Source organism: Hesperophylax consimilis, chromosome 13 (assembly GCF_061612785.1).
Source record: "Hesperophylax consimilis isolate HC1 chromosome 13, BYU_Hcon_1.0, whole genome shotgun sequence".
NCBI lineage: Eukaryota > Metazoa > Arthropoda > Insecta > Trichoptera > Limnephilidae > Hesperophylax > Hesperophylax consimilis.
This window is the reverse complement of record NC_142848.1, coordinates 1,478,355-1,504,772: the sequence shown is the minus strand read 5'-3', so window position 1 is coordinate 1,504,772 and position 26,418 is coordinate 1,478,355. Positions and strand designations below refer to the sequence as shown.

General features: G+C 34.7%; 1 protein-coding gene and 1 non-coding gene across 3 annotated transcripts in view; one reads left to right on the top strand and one right to left on the bottom strand.

Moving 5' to 3' along the window:
• The window catches only part of LOC149418279 (neurotrimin-like), a 183,798-nt gene that overhangs the window by 87,770 nt on the left and 69,610 nt on the right, over positions 1–26,418 (bottom strand). The gene's annotated exons all lie outside the window — the stretch shown is intronic.
• On the top strand, positions 11,889–11,961 carry TRNAS-GGA (transfer RNA serine (anticodon GGA)). Its single transcript has one exon. It is a non-coding gene; the product is annotated as a tRNA-Ser (tRNA).

Here is a 26,418-nt window from a genome sequence, read left to right as displayed (position 1 = left end):
ATTGCCGAGCATTTGATTGACACCGGGCATTACTTTGGATTTGTTCCTGAAATCCTGGGGAGACCGAAAACTTATAGAGCACGGCTGATTACGGAGGCCATTGAAATTCATAAAAATCCCGTAAACATTAATAGAGACGATGGAGCTAAGCTTAATAGTTCTTGGTATCCGGTAATTGACGGCTACACCAGAGCTAAACGAAGAAAACCACTTCAAATAAAAAAATAAAATGATACGTTAATATTAGCTCAGAGGGTTGGAGCTGGCAACACGGTATCACAACCTCATACATAAGCTCACATTTTAACACAACCTCAAATAACACATCTGCCCTGATGATGGACACTGCAATGCTGTCCGAAACGTTGGCTAAAGAAGGAGTTAGCGCAACACGGCATAATACCCCAAAAACAAATAACAAAAATACTTTTGGCCGTGAAAATCTTAAATCATAAACCAAAATTTGTTACAAAATTAAACTTATGAACTTTACCCTTCTCATTGTTCTACAACAGCCAGGAAAAGGAACGCCGCAAACAACTGTATTGATTTCTTCTTGTGTAACTTTGATTCTATTTTAAGGTACACTTTTCGAAGTAAAGTTAAATTATCATGATTTGTATTTAAAATTCAAAGACACAGAGTGTCCGGACACCAACCGACCCTTATGAAGTTTAAAACCCAAAAAAAGCTGTTGAAGGCCCTCCATTGCACAACTGAACATCTCATATGTCCTCTCTCCGAAATTCTTGACCAATCAAATGCACGTCAGTGTTGCTATTTCTTGGTGAGCAAATATTAAATTTTCTGTTCCTGACATAAAATATCTTACGGGGTTGAATTTTAACATTCAGGAAGTTCATTTCATGATTATTATTCTGGATGAAAAGCTCGTGTGTTACGTAATAGATCTCTCAAACACATTTTAAAATCCCCGCGAAACTAAATTTAACGCAAAACTAGGCGACGCAGAACGGCGGGCATTCATACTGCGCACCAACGCAAAAGCCCAACGGTTTTGGGACCGTCAGCCATCTTCACTTCGATCCCACCCTCAGCCTTGAACGCTGCGCGCTCGGCTCGGGCCCCTCATCATCGTCCCAGCCTAGCACGCGCAAGTTTTGCGCGTGTAGACGATTACTACCTTTGTTTCCACTCTACAATGTCTGAAAGTAATACCTCGCTGGCCTAGCAACTCCTGCGTTCCTAGGACATCTCATGTAAGCGTGCACAAAACCTTTGCCCTATTATGTGTCTATTTAAAAACCTGTTACAAACGTCTGCCAGACGAAACCAATATGAGGGAAAGATTTGTTCAATTCAATCACTCTTATTAATTTAGGATGTATATTGTGTGCCCTTTTGTGTTATACTATGTGTGGGCTTGTTAACCTGTAAATACACTCATTAATCATTCCCATTTAGGTGTTTCATTTGACGAGAGAGTGGAGTCTTAAATTGTTGAATGTTCCCCGTGCAAAGGTATAATTTGCCAACCCTACCTTAGATAATATGAGTCCCTTGATTCTACCCCGGAAGCTGTTCAGCCGGCTCATTACACTGACATCTATCGTGGCTCCGTTCCTAACACCGGTTCATAACTTGGGGCTCCAAATCCATCGTTTCTAACACTTGATATGCAATTCTTCCCCGAAAAAACAATAAGAAGGTAATCTGTTCATCAAAGACGGATTAAGACATTTCAAGCAACGTTTTAATTTTGAATGGTTGTCTTACACCAAGGTGATACTGAGAGTATTTTCTACTCTAGGATACTATGGCGAAATATGTAAAGGGAAAACACGGATATAAATTGATATTACTAAATTTATTTTCAGCGAAAAATCCGATTTAGAGCCAACTTTTAAAATTTAACAGTTTAAATTTCTAGTGTTTATTCCTAAATGAAACAATTTAAACGTTCCCCGAATGACACGATTTGAAATTTTCACTTTCAAAAGAATTTATTTATTTGTGGTTACACCTTGTCCCAAACGTGGGCTAAATAATGAGGAAGCGCAAAACGGCACAACACCCCAAAAATAATTTAATACCTCAACATATTTTTTTCGTTCATCTAAGCGAAGTTTAGCGTGTAGGTAGGTAATTGAGTTTAAGTATGAAAAACCCCGTTGATTATACGATGTTTTGGAGAAGCTGAAAACCACGTTCACAAAACGATACGTCATGCTATTTGTGATACAGTCGAGTTTATCAGGATAATCTTATTAACCGTGCTTACATCGATCAATGTGATATATTTCCTTAATAACACTTTGCTCACTGATGAACATGTATTTTTAGTAAAGAGAAAGGGCGAACTGGTGACTTGAGAGTTTGTTTGTGGCCGAACCCAGAAATCAATCCTCATCTGTACGTGATTCAGAATAAAATACGTAAAGCCTGGTTTTTGGGACAAGTACGAAAAGTCCAAGGTTTCTCGATAAAGTGAGAAAATCCCCATTTCCCAGCAGTTTGCTTCGTAAAGATTTTGGACATGGGGTTGTGTTCGGAAACTTTGATTGACTTTTCAAAACAGATTTTCAAAGTTTGGTTTGAAGACTTAACAAAGACTTTCTTCTAGATATTATGAGAGACAGCAGCTCAAATAGTTACCAATACGTACCAATATAAGTTGGACTTTTGATTGTTTAGCGTTAAGGAGGAAGCTGAATTGAATGGAATATTAAGCACCCATTTTAAACTTGTTTCATTGAATATTATAGAAGGCCGTCAAAGAAAAGTAATTAAAACAAATACCTAATTGGTTCTTAATCTTTTGATGAATATAAGATGCGGGAAGAGTGATGTGTTTGTTCTACAAAAATTTCATTTATATATGTTCTGAAAAACTGGCATTATTCAATTATTGATCCCTTCGCGGCTTTGGCGTCTGACAGTTGTAAAGGATTGACATTTTACACATTAGAGTGGAACTTTTTCGCGACACAATCCTTATGCTTAACAGCACGGCTATATGGAATGACCTATCGTCTTTTATGTTTCACCTGCCTACATATTGGGTTTCATCAAAATGCAGGTTCACTTCTTCCACTCCTGAAAAAGACCTCTCAGCATCACAACATATGATATAGGTCATTCTTTTTATCAGTGTCTTCTTTGTGGAATTAACGAATAATTAATTTAAAAAATGTTAATAGTGAATTAATCTCATTCTACGACATTGGTTATATTTTCCTGGGCGTCGCCTGTTTTAACTCAAGCGTTTTGTATTTCGTATATATGTGAATTTTTTTGTGTGTTTCGGATCCGGTCAAGATGGTAGCCGTGTTGGATATTAAAACTTTACTCCGCCAGAGTTCACTTGAGCGTTACGAGCTGTCAAATTATAATAACCACAATAACGCGCTTACAGAACTAAACCCAAAATGACACCCCGTGTAACCATTTTCTTAATTTATTTGTTTGTAAAAATATGACTTTCAAATATTTTTCCTCATTTTTTTCAAATACTGAACCCCCAGTAATGAGGTTTAGAGCTAAAGCACGTACCGGAGTGCCAACTCGTAACTAAAAATTATTTTAGAAGTGTCTTAAAATAATAATGATTCACGCAACCTTTAAATTATGTTTTGACTACGTATATTGGCAGCAAAAGTGTAACACGCTTTACAAAAAAATGACGAGCGACAAAGCATAACAAGATAGACAGGATAAAATATATATCTTTTTCCTAGTTTATTCGTTCTCTTCGTGAGAGATTCCATTAATAAAAGTAGAATTGAAATTGATTTCGTCAATGACTGGGTGTATTACCTCTAACCCGATGGGGATTTATTAAATTGGCGCGAATCGAATCAACGGAACGCTTCTTCCGCTCGATATTTCACGTCTCGCCTCTTTCCTAGGAAAGGTTAAAAGAATACGGAGAAATTGTTTCCAAATCATCCCCTCCGATATCATTTTATGTGACACAAATATTATTTCTTTTATTCATTTGGGTGAGTCACCGAGGCGTTTTCAGCGAAGCGAACTTGCCTTAGATTGATGTGTAAGTGGAGTCTGAAGGAAGATTAAAAAATATTAGTAATAAAAAAGGCCTAGTGAGAAAAAAAAATTGTGATGTGTGTCTGAAGGGACAGCAAGACATTATTTATGAGCTGAAATAATCAAATTATTTTTAGATCTTAAGAAATAATAGCAACTTTGACTTCTAGATAACATATTTCGGGAACGTATAAGTTAATATATAGGTAAGTATTAAAAGATACCTAGGTTACTTGAAGAGTTCGGTAATGTATTGAGGATCGACATTTTGAAAAGCATAAAGTTAATGTTCTATTTTTTTTTTTTTACTTAGTTTATTCTCATTTCTTTACAAATATATAATACAAAATACCAAATAATAACATAATATATAATAACAAATAGTATAAACAAGAAATGAAACCCACAAAGGCAGTGCTGAGTGTGGGTAATATAAAAACAATTACTACAATTACTTAAAGTACCTAAAGTATAAAATACATAAGTAGAATAAGTGAAAAAGTTTTTTTTTAGTTATTATAAAAAGTAAAGAGAAAACGTTAAATAATACAGTTTAGAATGTTACAGCAAGTAAGTTGTAGAAGGATAGATAACATTTATAGAAAAAACGTTTCAATATCTGCGTCATTCAGCCATAATTTTACCTCTTTTACTAATTTTATCATTTTATTTATCATTTGAGTTTGTCGTGGTAGAAGGTTAAATGTACGAGGACCAATAAAACTGCTATGTGTCTGCATTAATTTAGTATTGGTTTGGGGGATGTAAAATATATTATTTGTTCTTTTGCTCATTAACTATTAATGCTCTGTCAATTTGGGAGACAGATACGGGTACCGCCGTCATGGGAACCATTTATTGGATAACCTACACCTCTGTGATAGGTCACACCAAGTGGTTTGCAACGTTTGGTGACTTGCAGGAGTGCTCGGGTTAATGGGGTAAAGTTTGTCCGGGTTTTGTCGATAGATGCGTCCGTCCACTTACTGCGTGGCAGGCCAGATCGGAAGAGACTGGTTGAGGGAGACCTTTTGACCTCACAAGCACAGCTCACTCCTCGTGGACACACTGTTTCCCAGTTTCCTACCCAACCCTCGTACCTTTTTCCTTTCCAGAACTTCCTCCTCCCTCCCTTTCCTAAAAATGCACTCCATAAGCATCCCTAAAGATGATAAAGGCCCTGAGGGGAATAATTTTCCTCGAGGTTTCCTGTGTGGAGCTAAAGTAAAATAAAAATTAGAGTATAACGTCCCAGCTGAAAAACTCCCTAAAATGGGATGGAAAGTTACATTTTTTGGTGGGTAGGGGTAAGATAGGTAATAATTGGCCGTTTAAAAGAAATTTTGACTTTAAATGGGTGTAGGTTCAGTTCTACTCACTATATTAAAAACAATACTGCATAATATTCAATTAATTATCCACCAGACTTTTCCGTTGATTGATTATATTACACCAAAACTTAATATTGTTTATAAAGCTTAATGTTCCGTGAAGCCCAATTGTTCATAGTGATTGACAACGATTGACCATTTTAATGATTCGATAAAAATTGTGAGTAAAACAACCACAAATAGGACTTTCATATTTATAACATTAACAAAAAATAAAACGTTTAGATTATACAGGAATATGTGCAAAACTGAAAAAACTTCGACGCGCTTCACAAAATCTGATCATTTTTCAACAACGTGGCTGTTTCTGCCGATATGCCGATTTGTCGATTCGCATTTCATAATAGATTTCAGTGAAATATTTACAAACGTTACAGAGAATAGGACAATCACCAGTTGCGCGGAATCATAGCCTCGTTTATCCTACTCAAATAATATTAAATTGTATGAATTTCCTGTGAATAGAGGGGGTCACGACATGAGAAAAGTGAAAAACCTATCCATTTATTTATTAATTCCTTTAGATTTACACACAGTACAATATGATACAAGATATAATTAAAATATTTTTAGTGATTATAGATTATTGTACCTTATCAGGTCGAAATTATTGGTTCCTAACTAGGCAAATTGCCCGTTCCAAGGAACCAAAATATGTGAATGTAAGTGTGTGATTTGTCTATGTCTATAATATATCTCATTAATGTTTTAATTTGTGATGTTTAATCGTTACAATCTTATGATAGAATCGAACTTGAGCTGTTGTGTATGTTTCAGTTGTGTATGAGCAATAATTAGAATAGTGGAAGATACATATAGTGTGGAGATTAGTCATCGAACTACGGTAGTGGATAGTCGTGCTCTGTGTTTGACGAATTGCCTACCTGCTGTCGCGGACTTCGTACAGATAAGAAATTATTGTTACATTTTTGTTTTCTATTATTTGTTTGTTATATTTAGGTTTTGATAAATTAGTGTGTACAGTCAATCAAATAGACTGTATTATTTTTTATTTTTTTTGTTAATTAATTAATTATAAATATGGAGGAAGATGAAAATCGCCCTCCTGACCCCGAGTCCATATTTAATATTGGAGATGAGTATGAATCGGATGTTTCTATAATACTCCCTTCCAGAAAACGAAGACCATCGCTCTGTCTTAATGTACCACCCAAAATTAAACCTTCGCAATCCGATGAAACCTCAAACCCTAAGGAAAGTCGTAAGGATACCATATTATCAGAATCTAAAAATACTGATCTAAGTTATTCCCCATCTTCCTCGGCTCCATTCATTGTCAATGTCCAAAGTACTGAACAAGGAAAAATCATTCATCCTCTGGATTTCGGGAAATTCATTTTTAGTTCAAAAAACAGTAACCTTGGCATAGTTAACGGATCTATTAAGCCGGAAGGCCGCTATAAGTTATCCCTAGAATTTAAATCCGCAAACTTTGCAAATGAATTTGTCCAAAAAATAGATACGCTTTCACACCACAAATTTAAATCTTATATTCCAACTTACAACCTTACTAGAATGGGCCGAGTGAGAGGTATACCAACCGATCTCTCAGAATCTGAAATTGTTGATGCACTTAATGATTCTCAAGTGACCCCCAAGGTTTTAAAAGCACGTAGATTAAATTACAAAGATACATCTAATGGAACCACTACATGGAAACCCTCACAATCGGTTGTTATTACTTTTGAAGGCCAAACTTTGCCATCTCGGGTATTTATTTATTACAACGCACTCCCTGTGGAAGTATATAAATTCCCGACGATCCAGTGTTTTAACTGCTGCCGTTTCGGACACTCAAAACCCATATGTCGTTCCCCTCCACGTTGTTTTCATTGCGGAGAAGACCACCCCTTTGATCTTTGCCAAAAATCATCGAATGATCCACGTTGCATTAACTGCAAGGGAAATCATACAGCGGTTAGTGTGGCCTGTCCAGAATTGACCAGACAAAGGAATATTAAACAATCAATGGCTTCAGACAACATTTCATATTTCCAGGCATCAAAATTATTCCCACCTGCAATAAAATCGTTTGCAGAGGTAACATCTACCTCAATTCCTAGCAATCTATCTTACTCTAAATCTCCTCCATCATCTTCTCACAGGGAAACAATTTTTATACCTCAAAAACCAAAACCAAAATTTATTGCTTCTATTGATAAAAATCAACATAATGATATTTTGTTTAACCCAAATGGGAATTATAAATCTCAGACACTCAATGGGAGTGCTTTAAATAGTTCCCAATCTTCCACTAATTTAGGGAAAGTGGTGAATGAAAATTCTGCTTTCATTCAGACTTTAATTACCCTCTTAATTTCTATTCTTTCAAACAACAATAATATACCGTCCAACGCTGCCGATTGCATTAAATCATTATTATCCTGTCTTCCTAATGTCTCAGAAACTGAACAGAATTCTTCAGTGGAATATCAGAAGTCTAATCTGTAATAAATTTGAACTTGTAAAATTACTCGATGAACATGAAATTTCAGTTGCCGCTATTTCTGAAACGTGGTTTAAACCCTCGTATCTATTTAAGATTTCTGGATATAATTGTCTTAGACATGATAGACTGGATGGTAAAGGTGGCGCTGCCTTAATCATCCATGACTCTATCCCTTTCAAACCAATCATGTTTCATACTCTCTCCAACAATTTTCAGATAGTAGCAGCTGTTGTATGTGATATTACAATACTATCAATATATGTCCCTCCCTCCACTATTTTTGATGAAAACGAATGGTCATCTTTTATGTCTCAGATCCGTCCCCCGTATATGTTACTGGGCGACTTTAACGCTCATTCTACCTCTTGGGGTAGTGAATTAACGAATCGTTCTGGCCGTAATCTTTTAGATTTTATTGATTCCCATAACTTATGTATTTTAAACGACGGATCTCCAACCCGATTCACCCCCCCTCAACAAAGGAAAAGTGTTGTTGATTTATCTCTCTGTTCATCTTCGGTGATACGTAAATGTTCTTGGAACATACTTAAAGACCCCCTTTCCAGTGATCATTTCCCTATTATAATCCTCTTTCACTATCTAACCACCTCGCATTCCTTTACAATTAACAATAATTTTAAATTTAAAACGAAAGATGCGAACTGGAGATTTTTTTCTTCTGTATTAGACTCTCTTGTTCACTCTGTAAAATCTTCTCTTGGGAACATCAGAACACAATGTGAATTATTTCCTAGTATAGTTATAAAAGCAGCAGAAAAATCCATTCCAAAGCGTAAAGTTAACATTAAAACTAAACATTCGACTCCGTGGTGGGACGAAGAATGCACTCGTGCTGTTAACTCTAGAAAAGAAGCAGTTTCCATTTACCGCAAATGCATGTCTTTTGAAAATTTCTTATCAGTGAAACGCGTCCAATCAGAAACTAAACGTATTTTGAAAAATAAAAAGCGGTCTGGATGGCGAAAATTTTGTGAAAACTTGTCTCCTGAAACTCCCCAGTCATCTGTTTGGACTAATTTAAAAAAATTCGGTTCGTCATATGCTCCGGAGCGTACCAAACATATTCCGGAGGAAATTATTATGGGTTTTGCTGATAAGATTGCCCCTCCTTCAGTTGCCAGATGTGAAGAAATGCCCTCTTTTATTTCATATCCATCTCACTCTAACTGGCTAGACTCTCCTTTCTTAGTTAGTGAACTAAAACGAGTAATCAAATCTCTTTCTGACTCTTCTCCGGGTCCTGATGGAATATTATATAGCTTCTTTAAAGTATTCTCCGACATGTCGGTTGAATATTTCTTATCCTTAATTAATAACATGTTTGAAACAGGATTTATTCCGGATGTCTGGAAAGTTCAAAAAATCCTCCCGGTTTTAAAACCAGGGAAAAATCCGTCCGAAGTTTCATCCTATCGTCCTATTGCTCTTTCGTCGTGTTTAATTAAAGTAGTGGAACATTTGATAAAGAACAGATTAGAATGGTTTGTTGAAAATCACAGTATTATCCCTCCTAATCAATACGGCTTTCGTAAAAAGAAATCTACTATGGATAATTTAAGTTTGTTAACAACAGATATCCGTATTTCTCAATCCCTTAACTCTTGTACATTGGCCACATTTCTAGATCTTTCTTCAGCTTACGACGATGTATTAATTGATGTTTTGAAGGAAAAATTAATTAAAATAAAAATCCCCATAAAATTAGTTCAATTTATTATCAACTTGCTAACAGACAGAACCATTATTATCCACTCTTCCTCAAACATATTGAAGCGCAAACTTTGGAAAGGGCTACCCCAGGGGTCTGTAATCAGTCCAGTATTATTTAATATTTATATGAGTGATTTAGACATTGTAATCCCTTCGTCTATTAAGCGACTTTATTTTGCGGACGATTTTCTCATATATTTATTTCACAAAAATTTATCGCATGCTGCGAAGGAATTAAATTTGGCCTTACATAATATTAAAGTTTGGATGTTGAAAAATGGAATGAATTTAGCTACCTCTAAAACCAAGGTAGTGGCTTTTACTCGCAAAAGAAAACTGCCTAACTTTACAGTCTCTTTTGATAATTTCCCCCTTCAAATCGTTAAGCAAATAAAATTTCTTGGCCTGCTTTTGGACCATAAGCTTTCCTGGCTCCCGCATATTCAGAACGTTTCTGCTAAGTGTGAAAAGGGGCTTAATATGATGCGAGCTGTTTCCAGAGTATGGTGGGGATCCCATCCTACTACTCTTAAACTAATGTATAATTCCCTCGTTCGAAGTCACTTGGATTATGGCACATTTCTTTTCGACCCACTTCCTAAATATCTGGATAAAAAACTTGAAAGAATCCAATCAAAAGGGCTTAGAATGATTATTGGGGCAATGAAATCTTCTCCAATTAATGCTCTTCAGATAGAATGTGTAGATCCTCCCTTGTTTTTGAGAAGACAATACCTCGCGGATAGATATATCTTCAAAGCGTTATCTTTATCGCGTCACCCATTGGAACAGAGTCTCGATCGTTTGTTAAGTAATTTAAATAGCAGAAGGAGGGTAATAGATAGAGATCGATTCCCTCTCTTATTAAAAAGTTTTCTATCATTTAAATATCTGTCTTCTTACCTTCAAAATCTACAAGATGATCCAATCCTTCCTATTTACAGTACCCCGTTTAATGCTATTAATTTTATCCCAAACGTAATAATTTCTGACTTCCGGACTAACATTTTATCATCAGCTAATAACTTTCAAAATGTTGAAGAACATTTTAAAAACTTTATATTTTCAAAGTTTCCTGGATTTTCCCTCATATACACAGATGGTTCCAAATCCGACCACAAAGAATGTGGCGCATCGGTATATATTCCTGAATTCAATGTTAATCTGTCTTATAAATTGCCTAAAGAAATTTCCATATTTACTGCAGAATGCTTCGCAATTGAACAAGCTTTAATTCAAATCCAACTCCTCAATATTCGTCGAGCCTTAGTGTGTACTGACTCTCTAAGTGCAGTATTAAAAATTTCCTCTAATATCGTTCGATGTCCAGAAGACTATGTTATTTGTAATATTAAAAAAATCCTCGATTCTTTAAACGAATCTATGTTTGAGACAATACTGGTTTGGGTGCCTGGCCATCTAGGAATTGAGGGTAACGAGAAAGCTGATTCTCTCGCTAAACTTGGAACTGTATCTGGTTCTATTCCTTTAGATTTTAAAATTCCTGTCTCTGACGTCTTCTCTATTCTTAAATCCAACATGTCTCGTTCCTGGGAAGAAAATTGGACAGTCACGAAAACTCAAACTGGATCTTTCTATGCTGGAATACAAAATCATATTTCAAGTAAACCCTGGTTCCACGGCAAAAAAAAGTCCAAAAGATTTATTTCCTGTATCTCGAGAATGAGAATTGGCCACTGCTCTATTGCAACTCATTTGTTTAAAATTCGGGTGCTCGAAAGTTCATTATGCCAGTGTGGTGTGGAGGATGAGACTCTTGACCATGTCTTCTTCAATTGTAAAAACCTTTCTTCTTTCAAAGGCATGTATCGATTGCTTATTAAAATCACCCACCAGTCTCCCCTTAGTATTCCATATTTGCTGTCTCTCAACAACTCTCGCGTATATTCTATTCTTTATAAGTTTATAGATTTGAATGACTTTAATATATGATATGTCCAGTCCCCTTATAGATAATTCACATCAGTTTAACCATATATCTTAACCCAATCGGCACAAAGCACTCTCTTTAGGGTGAATTGCCTAATACAAAAAAAAAAAAAAAAAAAAAAACATATAGTGTGTGATTAGTCTATGTCTATTTATTATGTGACGTTTTATTCATAATAAATATTATAATATAAATAGTGAAATGTTAAATATATAACCAAATACAGCAAACTTACTGAGTTTGCTGACCGACTGTAAACTTTTAGGAAAAACCACAGATACACCAATGAATTCTAGTGAACCTTTAATTTTAGTGTTCCAACACGTGTTGGAAATAAGCCGACGTGGCTCAGTGGTCCAGAGCGTCTGACCGGACATCAGAAGGCGCGGGTTCGATTCCCGTCGGCGGCATTTATTTTTACTCGGCAGATATTTTCAATTTGTATTGATATTACAGGCGACTAATTATTGCTTATAATAATTTATTATCCTTTGTGCTATGCATAAAAACCTTGACTTATAAACATTAGTTTATCATTAAAAAAATAATGAAAATGTGTAATTCAATTAGGTGTAAATTCCTACACGTGTAATTTCGTCCGTATATAATTTTGGCAGTTGTATTGGTATTTAAAATTCACGCCTTGTAATTTCGTCCTGGCTTCATTAATTTTGTGTTTTTCTGCGTTCTAGAAACAACATTACCCGAAAAGTTTGCTAGTATACTCCCAAACACACACATGTATAAATTTAATAATCTCCATTGTGTATATAATATGTATATTGTGTGTATTCGTGTGTAAAATGTAGAGGAACATAATAAAAGAGCAAATTCATTTGAAAATGGGTATTTTCCGTAATTTCCCAGCAGTAGCAATTTGACGTTTATATTATGGATCACCTAAGGGTCGTAATTATAATTAAATACGGCGATTTACACGTGTGAGAAATTTGGAAATAATATTATAAAGAGAGAAAATTACGAGGGTAACCTAATAGCCCAAAATAAATGTATGCGTTAAAAAAAGTAGACTAGTCGATATATAAAATGCTTTCATGTTTTTCTTTGCATTATATTATACCATATATGGTATAATAGTATGCAAAGATTATATATAAATAATGTATATATCATAACCGCATCTCGAGAGATCTATTTTAATTTTGATTTGGGTAAATTCATGCTTAAAACATAATATAAAAAAAGAATATTTTTAAATATATTCAAAACCCGATGTTGGAAAATCAACTTTTATTTAGATAATACATTATAATGCTTTGGTAATTTCCAAAAGTATTATTGTGATTTAATTTTAGGGTATTATGCCGTGTTGCGCTACCTTCTTCTTTGGCCAACGTTTCGAACAGCGTTACAGGGTCATCAAGGCAGATAGGTAATCTACTGTATTTAAAGTTTCAAATCACGATGGATTGCGAGCTAAAATTTTAAAATCCCGTGGGTCTAGCGGAATTTTTACAAGCGATAATATAATTGAAACAATGACAACATCTCATAAATATTTTTTATTGTTTGCTATCAGTTATCATAGGTTATAATATATTACTTAAAAAATGTAATGTCTTCGCAATTTTATAAAAAGATGTTGAAAAGGTTGACATAATAAGTATTTTAAGGAGACTGATAAAAAAATATATTAAAAACATTACTGTTTCCGACCAGACTCTCCACAGCCATTTGAGATCAATCATCTTTGGTACCGGTAATGTTATAAAAATACATTGAAATCACAGAGTAATTAGTATTAAGAAGACTGGTATAAAATAAGTTCGTAAAAAAACAACTGTCACTGACAGGACTCTCCGTAGTCTTTTGAGATCAATCATCTTTAGTACGTTAATTTTAATGTAAAAAGTATGATAGCCTTTCAGGCCTCTGGCACATTGACCTTTATATTTCTTAAAATAGCTTGCCAGAAAGTCGGAGAATTTGTGTGTATTTTTGCTTCTCTATAAAATCCAAATAAATGGAATATTTTTTAACGTAACCAAAAACTAAAAATACTTTTCAAAAGATGATAACAAAATTGAAAAAAAACACCTACCACAAAAAAATCTTTATACCTACTAAATATTTATGATTTCACGTTACGATACATATCATTGAGCAGTGTTAATTACGGAAATGCTTCAAATCAAGCCTAATAGATATTGCAGTTTATTTGTATTCCTTTATTTAGGAAGCTTTCATCCGGCATCAGATTAGAATTTACGACATGGAAAATGTTCTTCACAGGCAGAAGTAATACCCCCGACGATATTTTAACATTCCCCTTCAAAAATAATTTAGACGAATTGAAACGTATTATATTAAACAAAAGTGTACTTAAGACTTAAGAAAAAAAATCCTCTTCATGATTTTTTTTGATTTGAAAGCACCACGCAGCAGTCTGCATTTCGCTTACTGACTATTGGCTTAAAACGTAAGCAACACCCTGTCAATATACATTTAGAGTGGGAAATGAGTGACCAACAGGCATTTAATTCGTTTTTGTAATTAAATTAAAATTAAATAATTTATTTAATTGACTAATTTAAATTTGGGTGTCGCCGCCCCGGGAACCATTTACTGGATAACTAACACCTCTGCCATTGGTCACTACACGTAGTTCGATACGTTTGGTGAATTAGCGAGGGTGCCCGGGTTCATCGGTTGAGGTGTGTTGTGATGTGCCTGCCCTCGAGCTGCGTGGCGTATCGGATCGAGAGAGGCTGGTTTGCGCATGTGAAATCATTTGACGAAACGATCCAACCGCCCCATCATATCGTTACCAACAGCCCATGCTCACGTGAAATGGTATGAAATTGAACACAGTTGTATTGCATCAGGTAACACTATTCACGAATTCTTACCCCCCGGAATTGTTAAATTTTCTTCTTATCTTACTTCACGCTATTGTAATTTTGTGTGTCCAAAAAAATACATTTTATCATAATACATCCCTGATGAAATCCGCTTCGCCGCAAAAAATTATGTCTACTCATAATGAAAAACATCCTCACCATCGCATTTACACTATCATGTTTCCTTTCCAGCATGAGGTTATTATTTACAGTGTCAGGAAGAAATTCCATGTGCTAAATTTGCACGTTAAAAACGATACTCGGTAAAAAACATGTTTATAAAAGAACACACGTTTTTTTTAAATATTTTAAATATTTATATTGACTTGGGATTTGTTTGTGGGCTTCACAAATTTGGCTTCTTACCGTAAAAACTATGGAAAACCTTTCACATGCCATCAAAACTTTCCACTATCCTAAAACCAATATGTTGAAATCTCTCTGAAAAGCACTGAAAGATGATCAGTTCACGGGTTCTACAAGTTGGCAACTCATTGCACTTACTAGGGAAACAACAAGGTTTTCCATCATCCTGTAACCTATAAAATCACGTTTATTTGACACGCCCTGAAAGGAGACCTGTTCACGTTGTAGAAGCTGGCTTCTCACTTAACCTATATAAAATCACCATGACGTCATGCCGTCAAAAGAAAACCTGTTCATGTTCATTTAAGACGGCTTTGAAAGTCTGAGATAATCTATTAATTAAATTCGTCTGAAGTTACGATTCCAATCTCCTCCCAGAATGCGTAATTATCAATTCCGTTCACCTCCTGCGGCAGGCGTGATTGCTTTTAAAGTTTCGCCATCTTCATTATTCATACGTTTAGCGGAGAAATCGGCTCCGTTCCTTCGGCGTATTCCTTTTGCTTCGGAACTTAATCGAATTCAAGTCGGGAAATTTTCAAAGTGTACCTACCGCCGCCGCTGTCCCTTCCGTCCTTTCCGCGCCGGCCAGAGTGGGACATTTCCAAATGAGACGTGAAGATGCTGAGACGGAAAATGACTTCATAAAGTTTGTTTTAAATACCTACTTACTAGTATCTACCTAAATGTTTTTTTATTCAAATTGGTACTCCTAAAACGTTGAAAATTGAGAATACGGAAATCAGCGAGCATTAAAATATAAAATATTTTAAAATTAGATTAAGTTGTCTTTCTTTCTGCTGTAAGATTTTTTATGCGTTGCATAGTAAAAAGTGTTTCGCTTTATTATGTAAATAATCTGGCTGATTATACTTACTGCTGTAATTTGTAAAGTTAAAATCCCAACTGTCTGGAGCCAGCGAGATTTTGGTATCCACAATGCGGGTATGTTGTGAGGCTTGAAGGTGGTGAGGAGGGAAGAAGATAGGAAAGAGAAAAGTGGAGAGGTACCTGGCAATTCAGATCGGGTCACCAAACACGGCTAAAGCCATTTCAAATTTAGTTTTAATTCTAAATGTTCATTTTACCAACGAGATACTGAGAGTATTTTCCCCTTTGGCTGCGCTTATGGTGATGCGCTGACCTCTTCCTCTCATCGCTTTAGTCTATCAGAGTCCATCATCACGGTAAATGTACTATTCTCACTCCTTTTAAAACTACACAGTAAATTTCCTTCCAAGTCCAAAGACTTTAAATTTCAAATTCAATTCAAAAGATAAAATAATCTTTGACCTAGCTTAAGAAAAAATCATGGTAAATTAAGAAAACTAAAGGTAAGTACTAATTAGCTGTAGGCTAGTATTTACTAAGATATTTGATAAGCTATTTATAATTTACTGTACGTGTAAATATTATAGTAATAAGTATTCATGTACACTTAATGATTTTCGTCATAATACGTAAATAACCCTTAAAAGATCGTATTACTAATTGACACTCACTTAAAATAGTCTTTCAATATTATATTTCTCTAAGGGTATGTAGAGAAAAGTTCTAAAAACTGTCGCTGAAGTTTAATTTTAAATAGAAGACGTGGATTTTGATAAAATACTCAGGTAAAGCTGAATTGAATTGAAGAAGATAGGAAAGAGAAAAGTGGAGAGGTACCTGGCAATTCAGATCGGGTCACCAAACACGGCTAAAGCCATTTCAAATTTAGTTTTAATTCTAAATGTTCATTTTACCAACGAGATACTGAGAGTATTTTCCCCTTTGGCTGCGCTTATGGTGATGCGCTGACCTCTTCCTCTCATCGCTTTAGTCTATCAGAGTCCATCATCACGGTAAATGTACTATTCTCACTCCTTTTAAAACTACACAGTAAATTTCCTTCCAAGTCCAAAGACTTTAAATTTCAAATTCAATTCAAAAGATAAAATAATCTTTGACCTAGCTTAAGAAAAAATCATGGTAAATTAAGAAAACTAAAGGTAAGTACTAATTAGCTGTAGGCTAGTATTTACTAAGATATTTGATAAGCTATTTATAATTTACTGTACGTGTAAATATTATAGTAATAAGTATTCATGTACACTTAATGATTTTCGTCATAATACGTAAATAACCCTTAAAAGATCGTATTACTAATTGACACTCACTTAAAATAGTCTTTCAATATTATATTTCTCTAAGGGTATGTAGAGAAAAGTTCTAAAAACTGTCGCTGAAGTTTAATTTTAAATAGAAGACGTGGATTTTGATAAAATACTCAGGTAAAGCTGAATTGAATTAATTAACAATGACATTTATTTATTTATTTATTTATTTATTTATTTATTTACGGACAAATAGTCCATTAACAACATATTAATTACACGAATAAGTTTTATAAACAGAGATGACAGTGAAAGGAGAGCATATATAAATGAGGAGCGAAGACAATAACAATGACAATAATAATATAAAAGTAAAAATGGGAGATAATAATAAGTCAAAGCATGAAGATGGTTCAAAGGGCATTAGAAATTAGACATTGCTTATTGACTGTCGAAAGTCATTTAGGCATATACCACAAAATTCAATGCTTTGACTTGACAGTGAGTTGACAAGTCTCGACATTCTGGACAAAGGAGAATGGTATCCATAATTGGTAGAATGTTGATTGACGAACAGCAATTCATTATTTCGGAGTCTACGGGAAGGGATGTTGAATTGGATAAGTTGCAACAAAGCAGGTGAGTCTGTAATACCATTGATAATCTTGAATATGCAAATCAGATCAGTGTCCCTTCTACGTTTCTCCAAAGAAGAAATGTTTAAAGTTTGTTCAACTTCATCATATGAGTACTCTCCTCTTTCAAGACCCAACCTCCAAGCGATTCCTCGTAGGAAGCGATGTTGTACGGATTCTATGTGACAGATGTGGACAGCATAGAAAGGAGACCAAATAACACTAGCGTATTCAAGGTGAGGGCGAACTAACGAGCAGTAAAGAGTTTTAAGGGTACTTATATGTTTAAAGTCAGAGGTTATTCTATGAACGAAGCCAAGTAGTTTAAGTGATTTGTTAACAATGTTGTTAATGTGCTCACGGAAAGAAAGTTTGCAGTCTAGAGTGACCCCAAGATCCTTGATAGATGTTACAGTAGATAAACAAACATTGTTTAATTTATAATCAAACTGAATAGGTTTTTTGGTTCTATAAAAGGACAAAATTTTACATTTATCAACATTAAGTTCCATGCAGTTTATTTTGCACCAATTATTAAACGAGTCAATATCACGTTGAAAATGTAAGCAGTCAAGGTAGGATTTAATTATCTGAAGAATCTTTTTATCATCCGCAAAAAGCCAGAAGCGTGTATGAGAAAAAACTTTGGTGATATCGTTAATAAAAAGGTTGAAGAGAAGCGGGGCCAAATGAGCTCCTTGGGGAACGCCGGACGTTACGTCAATGTTAAAGGATTCAAAGTTGTTTATTTTAACCCTTTGTTTTCTATCACTCAAGTAAGAGCGAAAGAATGATAACAACGGGTTTCTAATGCCTATAGCATAAAGTTTGGCCATGAGAATCGAGTGATTTACTTTATCAAAGGCTTTGGAGAAATCAGTATAGAGTACGTCAACCTGAGTGTTGTCTTCCAAGGCTTTAACAATGGTATTTGTAAAGGACAATAAATTAGTTGTTGTAGATTTCGCCGATCTAAATCCATGCTGTTCATCAATCAGAACATTTTTGAATATAGGAGTGATTTTCTTTGTAATTATCGACTCAAATATTTTTGGAATACAAGATATAATTGATATTGGTCTGTAATTAATATCCGAAGGTAACATTTTTATAAACTTCACTCCGTAAATTACAGTTCCTTCAGTGAGCGTTAATTTAAATTGGAAGACACGTGTTTTTTTATAAAATCAAAATTTAATAGGTTACATGTTTATAAATACACCTCCATAAAATTATTTCATTTTTTTAATAGAAAATGAACTTAAAAAAGTTAAAAATCAGTATTAATATCAATGTTCTAATCAATCAATTCGCCGACCTTAATATTAAAATACATCAAAATCTTTATTGTACGAGTATTTCCGGAAATACCGTTTTAAAACGCTTGTATATATCCAAATAAATTTAAAAAAAGGTTTTGCATACCCATTACTGTCATGAATTATTGATACGCTCTTCCGAATTGGCACGTGTAATTTCCTGTTTTGTTTAGACAACATTATTTCTTTATCGTGATTCTTCTTTGATATCTCCGCATTGTAAATGGAATCTCTAGCAGCAGATAGTGCACCACGGTCTATCTGTCTGTCAGTAGTTGCATCATCACATGTAGGGCACTCCATTTCGATAATATGGTTTGTGATCACTTTGTGTTGTGACAAGAACCGAGCTCGGAACGAGTGTGGCGGCCGCCTTACAACTCAATTAGTGAGGAATTGTGTGAGAACTTCGCGGATCCCCAGGCCTTTAAATTTTGTATTTGCATCAAATATTTATATATAAGTAGAGTCTAATAATATATCGAAATATTGTTTCCGTGCGGGAAGGAAGGGGAGTGTGGCGGATGTCACGAACGAACGAACTTAACGAACGAGTCGAAGGTGACCGTCGGCCGCGGCCGCGCGATGCCGGCCAAATGCCCCACGTGTTTTTACCATGAATAAGTCATTTTAAACGACTACTAATTATGGTAAAACCTTACTTACCGATGAAAGTGTGGCAGTAATGAGTGTGTGTGTATTTGTAATTTACGGTGGCTGCCGGAACCGTAAATCGTGTTCAGGAGATGGGAGATTAAAAAATTAGTGTCTGCGATATTAATTAAATTTTTTCGTGTGGATGAATTTACAATTTTACAGAACGCGGAGACTGTGGTAGACAAAGTAAAGATAGTGGCGGTAGAATCGAAGGTTGAAACCGGAATGAAGATTTCTCTTCTGGTGCCCGCTTGCGTCTAGCGGCGGATTAATTTAAGTTAGTGTTGCCACATGTGGGATGAAATAAAGTAGTCCCACAAAAGGTTATACCAGTGCTTTGCAGTACGACTTGAAGAATATTGTGTTGAAAGTTTATTGACTTTTATTCTCAATTAGCAATCTTGACAGATCAATATTACTCCGTTTATTTCACTACACGCCTGTCATGTTATTGTTGTAATATCTCAAAATTTCATCTAAAAATCGAGTAGGTTAACTATTTATTAGAAAGTTGATATGGCATAACTTCTTATATTGTGAGGGCTTGCGGATTAGAAATGCGGTAAGTTTAAGGCAGTGAATAGACGATACTTACTAGAAATGCCTTCGATGTAGATTTGAATTTAAACCGATATCGCCACTGCCTTGGTACCTTTTGGTTATTTCCCATTAATCGCGTGCTCGGTCTCTATTAAACTACCTGACATCATGTATCACCATTACATTTGATTAAAATGAAAAATTCATAATGATGATAAAACGATTTTATTTTATTTTTTATTTAAAGCAAAGAATGGCCAGGCTTTTGGATCTCGAAACACGCCCACATCGCATTTCTTGTGATTTAAGAATATTTAAAAATAATATACAACACTGATAAAGTCTCTTGATAAGTTAAATTGATTTAATGATCACGTGCTTAGCTTTATCCTTTTGAAGAAGTGTTTAGAGATTTGTCGAGAAATGTGCTTTTTAAAACCGGCGTCGTTTTTTTCTCCTTCATATAATCTAAGCCTTTTCAAAAACCACCTTAATAAATCCCTTCTTCCAGCCCCTATCACAACGCTGCTCAACCGGGTGCACGAATTTTTTATCATTTCCTTGTAAAATATTATGTCATCCACAACAGGTGTTTAACGCAGGTGGCCTTGACCGAACAAATATACGGATGAGATGTGAAATTATAATTATTTTTAAAAACACGTGTTCCGACTTTCTCATAACATACTCATGCTGTACTGTTACTTTTTTATAGGCATCTAATTCCATTTTTAACATCGAAAACGAATAATTGGATCAGCTTCTTAATCGATTAACTCATATCAGTAAGTGTTCTCCGTGTGGCGATATATGTAGTTTCCCCGTCTTTACCCCGTGCGGACAGTGCCCCCCTTCTGATGTAATGTAAAAACAGTAGTACCACCCACAGTTAAAAAGTACGACCTAGAAGAAGTCGGGGACTCCCGAGGAAGACGTGGCACGATCAAGTGAACCAGATATTTGAGTCGAGCCATGTCACGAGACGGAATAAAAGAAGGGTATGCATAAAACCACGCAATGTGAATGAGGCAAGAAATGTGTGCCAAGACTGAGTCATTTGGCAGTCCGTACTCTCTGCCTACCCCTACGGGGAAACGGCGTGATGGTTAGTTAGTTTGCATTAGATTTATAATAGTTTGCATGAGGTTTCTACAAAAAATAATTTTAAAAATTGGAAAAAGTTTTATTCAATTTTCTTTGTTTGTACAGGGGTTTCCAATAAGAGGTATTATTTTGATATTCAATCGTAAAAGATCAATGGTTTCGTTGCTTGTGTGGCACTTAGCGCCGTTCTATTGAAAGCAAACGCTGTCCAGATCAATATCATCCAATTCCGGCAGTAAAAAAATATTAATCATCTCTCAATAGCGCAATCCATTCACCGTAAGTATTGTTTAAGCCTCATTTTCGAAAAAGTAAGGTCCAATGACTCCGCTGGACCATAAACCGCACCAAACAGTCACATGTTGAGGAAAGAGAGGCTTTTCAATAATAATTCTAGGGTTTTACGAGCCCCAGATGCGACAATTTTGCTTGTTGACGAAGCTACCGAGGTGGAAATGGGCCTCATCACTTGAGATGATTTGCATTTGATTCACTCAAGTGAATTTTAATAATTTAAATGCGTTGTTGAAGCGTGTATTGTTCCATTTTTATTAATGACGTAGTTTTTACTTGACAAATGTCAAAAAATGACAGCTTCAAAAGTAACATCTACCGAAATAGCGGGCCATTCAAAATAACACCTCTTATTGGAAAACCCTGTAGAACTAGCACGTAAACAACAAGGAAATAAAAATGGTAATTAAAATAAATTTAATTTTCACAAAAAATACGCAATTCAACTCATTCCAAACTTGATTAAAAATAGTAGTAGGTTTTGTTTTATGAGATGATTAATTAGAGTAAGTATCTATTTAGGACAAGTTAGTGTTCAAAATGAATTTAGAAATCCTTTTATCTTCAGCCATCACGTGCGTCGTACCAAATAATCATCCTCGAGAATCAGCCGAAGAACAAAGTGTTTCTGTACCCTTGATCTTTGATCGTTATTTATCCTCACATTTCGTTTTAATTGGACCCAGCAGCACAAAGGAGCGGGATGAAATCAAAGAAAACCAGTCCAGAAAAAATGCAACGGAGAAGAAATTAAATAAAGTCGTGCAACCAGCGGCGGCCGCTCAAACACAACGGTAGGAATATCGCGTGTTGGTTTATAAAAGTTTTTAAAAGAGCCTTTGAACATCAGCTACGCTCATGCTTAGCAGTGTTTGCGAAGTTGTATTATATCCTAACATTTACGTATAGTGCAGACTCACAATCAATTAAGCTTAGTTAATTTAACATCAGGGTGTGACATTATATATATTAAAATTAAAAAAACACACTTCTTTTAAATCACTTTTTTATTGAAATAATAAATGACAGCCAGCCAGGTTTCGCTTATCTCAAGCTTTATTGGGGTTATTATATTAATCAATTATAATGATATAATTTAAAAAAAAAAAAAAAAAAAAAAAAAAATTATAAATAGAGAGGAAGAGATTAATCATAATCAATTCGCCTTAAAAAAGGTGTATGTTGGTATCCGCTGTATGGAACTAGATTCGTATTATTAATGCTAACTAAGCATCTTATTCACATTTTTTAACCGGGTGATTGTGTTTTGTATTCTAGATTACTACAACGGAATTTATGCCAAACTTCCAAAATGTCAAATTGACAAACTTAATGTAGCAACACGGCCAGAACACCTTTGTAACCTTCACTGGGTCAAGTGCCCTGAATAAATCCAGTAGAAATTGTGCTGGATGGTGTTTAAATCCACCAATGAAATGACCCCACCCTACATCTATGAACTATGCGTCCCGGAAAACACTGGTCTGAGGCAGTCAACTCTTAGATCAGCAACATCATCAGCGGCAGGCAGACTGATGGAACCTAAGCGCAAGCCAAATACTCAATTTGGTGATCGTTCTTTCGGAGAATTTGGGCCGAAGGCTGGGAATAAATTTACCCCAGAACTAAGATCGTTAACAAATCCAAAAGAATTCAGGTCTAAACTAAAAACTTACTTCTTTAAGCTCTCTTACCCCTATATTAATTATACCTATCTGAGAGTAGTATTCTCGTATTGCCTATAATACATCCTAATCACACTTTTCTTATTGGATTTACATAATTTGAAATCTATCTTATATCGAGGGACGAATCACGTTTAGGAAGAGAAACTCTAATCAAAACCTTGTACTGTAGTACCGCCTAGCATAAAATTAGCTTTCCCTCTCCTAAATATGCTTATCAAAGAACATAAATACATGTTTTAAAATATATACTGGAAAGTGCCAATTATGTCCTGTGCGTGCGAACCGTATCTAAATTTTTTATATTAAGGCAATATCTAAACCGTATCTAAATTTCTATACTACGTCGTGTAATATTTTAAATTGAGCCGTTATCAACAACAACCCTAACGTATATGGCAATAAGGCTTAAATTCCCGCTTAACACCACCCAGCTGTTTTGATTTAGGCAAAAAAAAAAAATGGCCAAAAAGTGCCTTTAATGTTATTTTGTGGATTTTCAGGCATAAATATTTAAATGTTTTATAAATAATCAATCATTTTATAAATAACTTAATTTTCAACATTATACAATAAAACCATAACCGAAAATAGGTTCGTAAGTAGGATATTTTGAACTTTAAAGACTTCTCTAAAAATACTTGATTATTTCAAAGGCAAAGATGTATTCTACTCGCAGTATTTAATTAAAGCATCTGAAACATTTCTAGGCGACCAAATTTTTAAACCAAAAGCACATGATTTTGCATAACTACGTATGGCATCGCCTTAAACAATAAACAGCGTTAATCTCAAGTGACCTACCAGGTAAGTATGATACTGTATATTAGCTGCCTGTAAAAAATATAATTAAATAAGAATAAAAACATATGTACATTTGTAGAAATGTATTACATATTTGTGCAGCGCCCTTGAGGTGATTTCGCACTAAAACGGCGCAATACAAATCATCCAGATATTTTATTATTGTCGTTGTTCGTAATGTGGTTATTTTAAACATCATTCAGAGATTGAAATAATTTGGCACGCTTGACTTTCAAGAGGAAGGTCACTGGCTATATGAGATGTCTAAAAACCACCCCATCCCCTTTTCCACCCAGTAAAGCAGAATGTTGATACTTATTCAAAATTTGAGAAAAATCAATGTTTGCCTGTGATTAAGAAAAACTCTTCAAAAAGGGCTTCAGCTAGAATAATTATCATGATTGTATCTGAAATTTTGTGTTTTCCTGAAAAATAAGACGCATAAGAGTGTGCAGCATATTTCATGGCGCCAGAGCATATCGGTGACTTTTACTTTGACTTTTACTCTGCTTCATATCTCATATATGTATTTATAATATATACAGGAATTAATACATTAAATAGGTACCTACCGATGGATGTTTTTATTTATCTGACATTTTGAGTAGCATGAGAAGTTTTTAATAATTATATTTTATTTTTTCATAAGAAGCAATTACTTTGTGGTTAGACATTATATATTTTTTTAAAATAAAAAAACACTTTGTATTTAACCACGAATATTTATTATTTTACACATCGACCGGTTTCGCTTCAACCAAGCTTCATCGGGATATTATAATAACTGAGTTACAAGCTTAGTTTAAGCGAAACCGGTCGATGTGTAAAATAATAAATATTCTTGGTTAAATACAAAGTGTTTGTTTTAAATAAAAAAAGTGAATTTTAATAATATAATATAATAATATACTAATATAATATATTTCACGGACTGCCTTTGAACAAACATACGTCTAAAACGAGAGATGGCGCCTGCAGTCAGTGGCGCTGAAAATCGTCCTTTTTTACATCCTCGCAATACGTCGTCTTGGTCCATATACAGTGTTGTTCGAGCGTGTCTTGCCTTTGTCTACCGGGTGGTCCCGCAGATGTAAATCTCCCGACAGAAGATGAGTGGTGGGAAAATGGTCCAGGATATTTTCGGGTGCAAGAAACACTCTATCAAAAAAAATCAAAAAATATTATAAAAAAAAACTTTGAGTGGTTACGATTTTCAAAAACAAGAAATACTTATATAAAATTAGATTGCGCAGAAGAAAACATTCCGTGTATCATTTTAATATTTGTATTGTCGTAAGGCGCATATTATATTTTGAGAAAAAAAAATTATTCGTAAAGGGAAAAAAATGAGTATTTCTAGTTTATTAAGAATGTCTTTTTCGTAATCCGGTTAAAAACGGTGCAGGTCCTTGATGAATAAATTAATAGGTTTCTTGATAAGATTTTGTCAGATAAAATGTATTATCGTGATATCGGAATACAAAATTAAAAAAAAAACTTTTCACAAAAATCGTTTATCTTTCGAATGTTGTCCTAATATTATCATCAAGGCAAGTGCAGGTGCATGAACATGTGTTCTGATGTATTGCGAATTCACCAAAAGATTATTAGAAAACGGCCCGCAATCCCGATATTAAACCAATTAAGTACCAATAATTTGACAGATTCTTAATAAATTAGCATTCTATTTTTCGCTGTAGACGCTTCAAATTAAGCATTAGTTATATTTAAAAAATAATGTTGGTAAAATAATATAACAAATTGTGTAAAATATTAATATAACTGAATTATTTGCAAGAGTCGGTTTCAATGCGTACACAAAAAGGAAATTTGAAGATAACAATAATTCTCGGCCGCACGCACTACTTATTAGTTTGAAAAACACAGAGAAAGGATTTTGTTTTCCTTTTTTATGTAGGTATTAGTTAATCAATTTTTTTATCATATTGTAATTTACTCTTGTACATGTTACAATATTACACATAAGAAATAACACAAGAAAATAAAAAAGTCAATTGGTACTTTTAACGTAAAATTTAATACTGCCTATTTAATTTGTATGTGAAGCTGCTCAACAACTGCCAACTGCTCCCAACCGCCTGGAGCCAGTGAGACTATGGCATCCCCAATCGTCGTATGTTGTGAGGCTAAGGGTAGTGGGGAGAGGGGAAGAAGATGGGGAAGAGGAAGGTTCTTGGCTATTCAGATCTAGTCACCAAACACGGCCAAGCCATTTCAAGTAACGTTTCAATTCTGAATGATGGTCTAACAACAGGGTGACATTGAAAGTAGCTTCCGTTCTGGAACGACATTATATACAAGTGAGTCAATACGTGTGGCTTTTCAACATAACTACTAATAATCTTACCTCCATTTTGATTGCGTGAATACAATCAAGTCTTGGAATACCTACTCTCCTTACAGTACCAAAGTAACATAATACATCACCATATTATTGTTGTCTTCTAAGAAATGCTAGTTGATTAAATACTAAATATTATGTTCC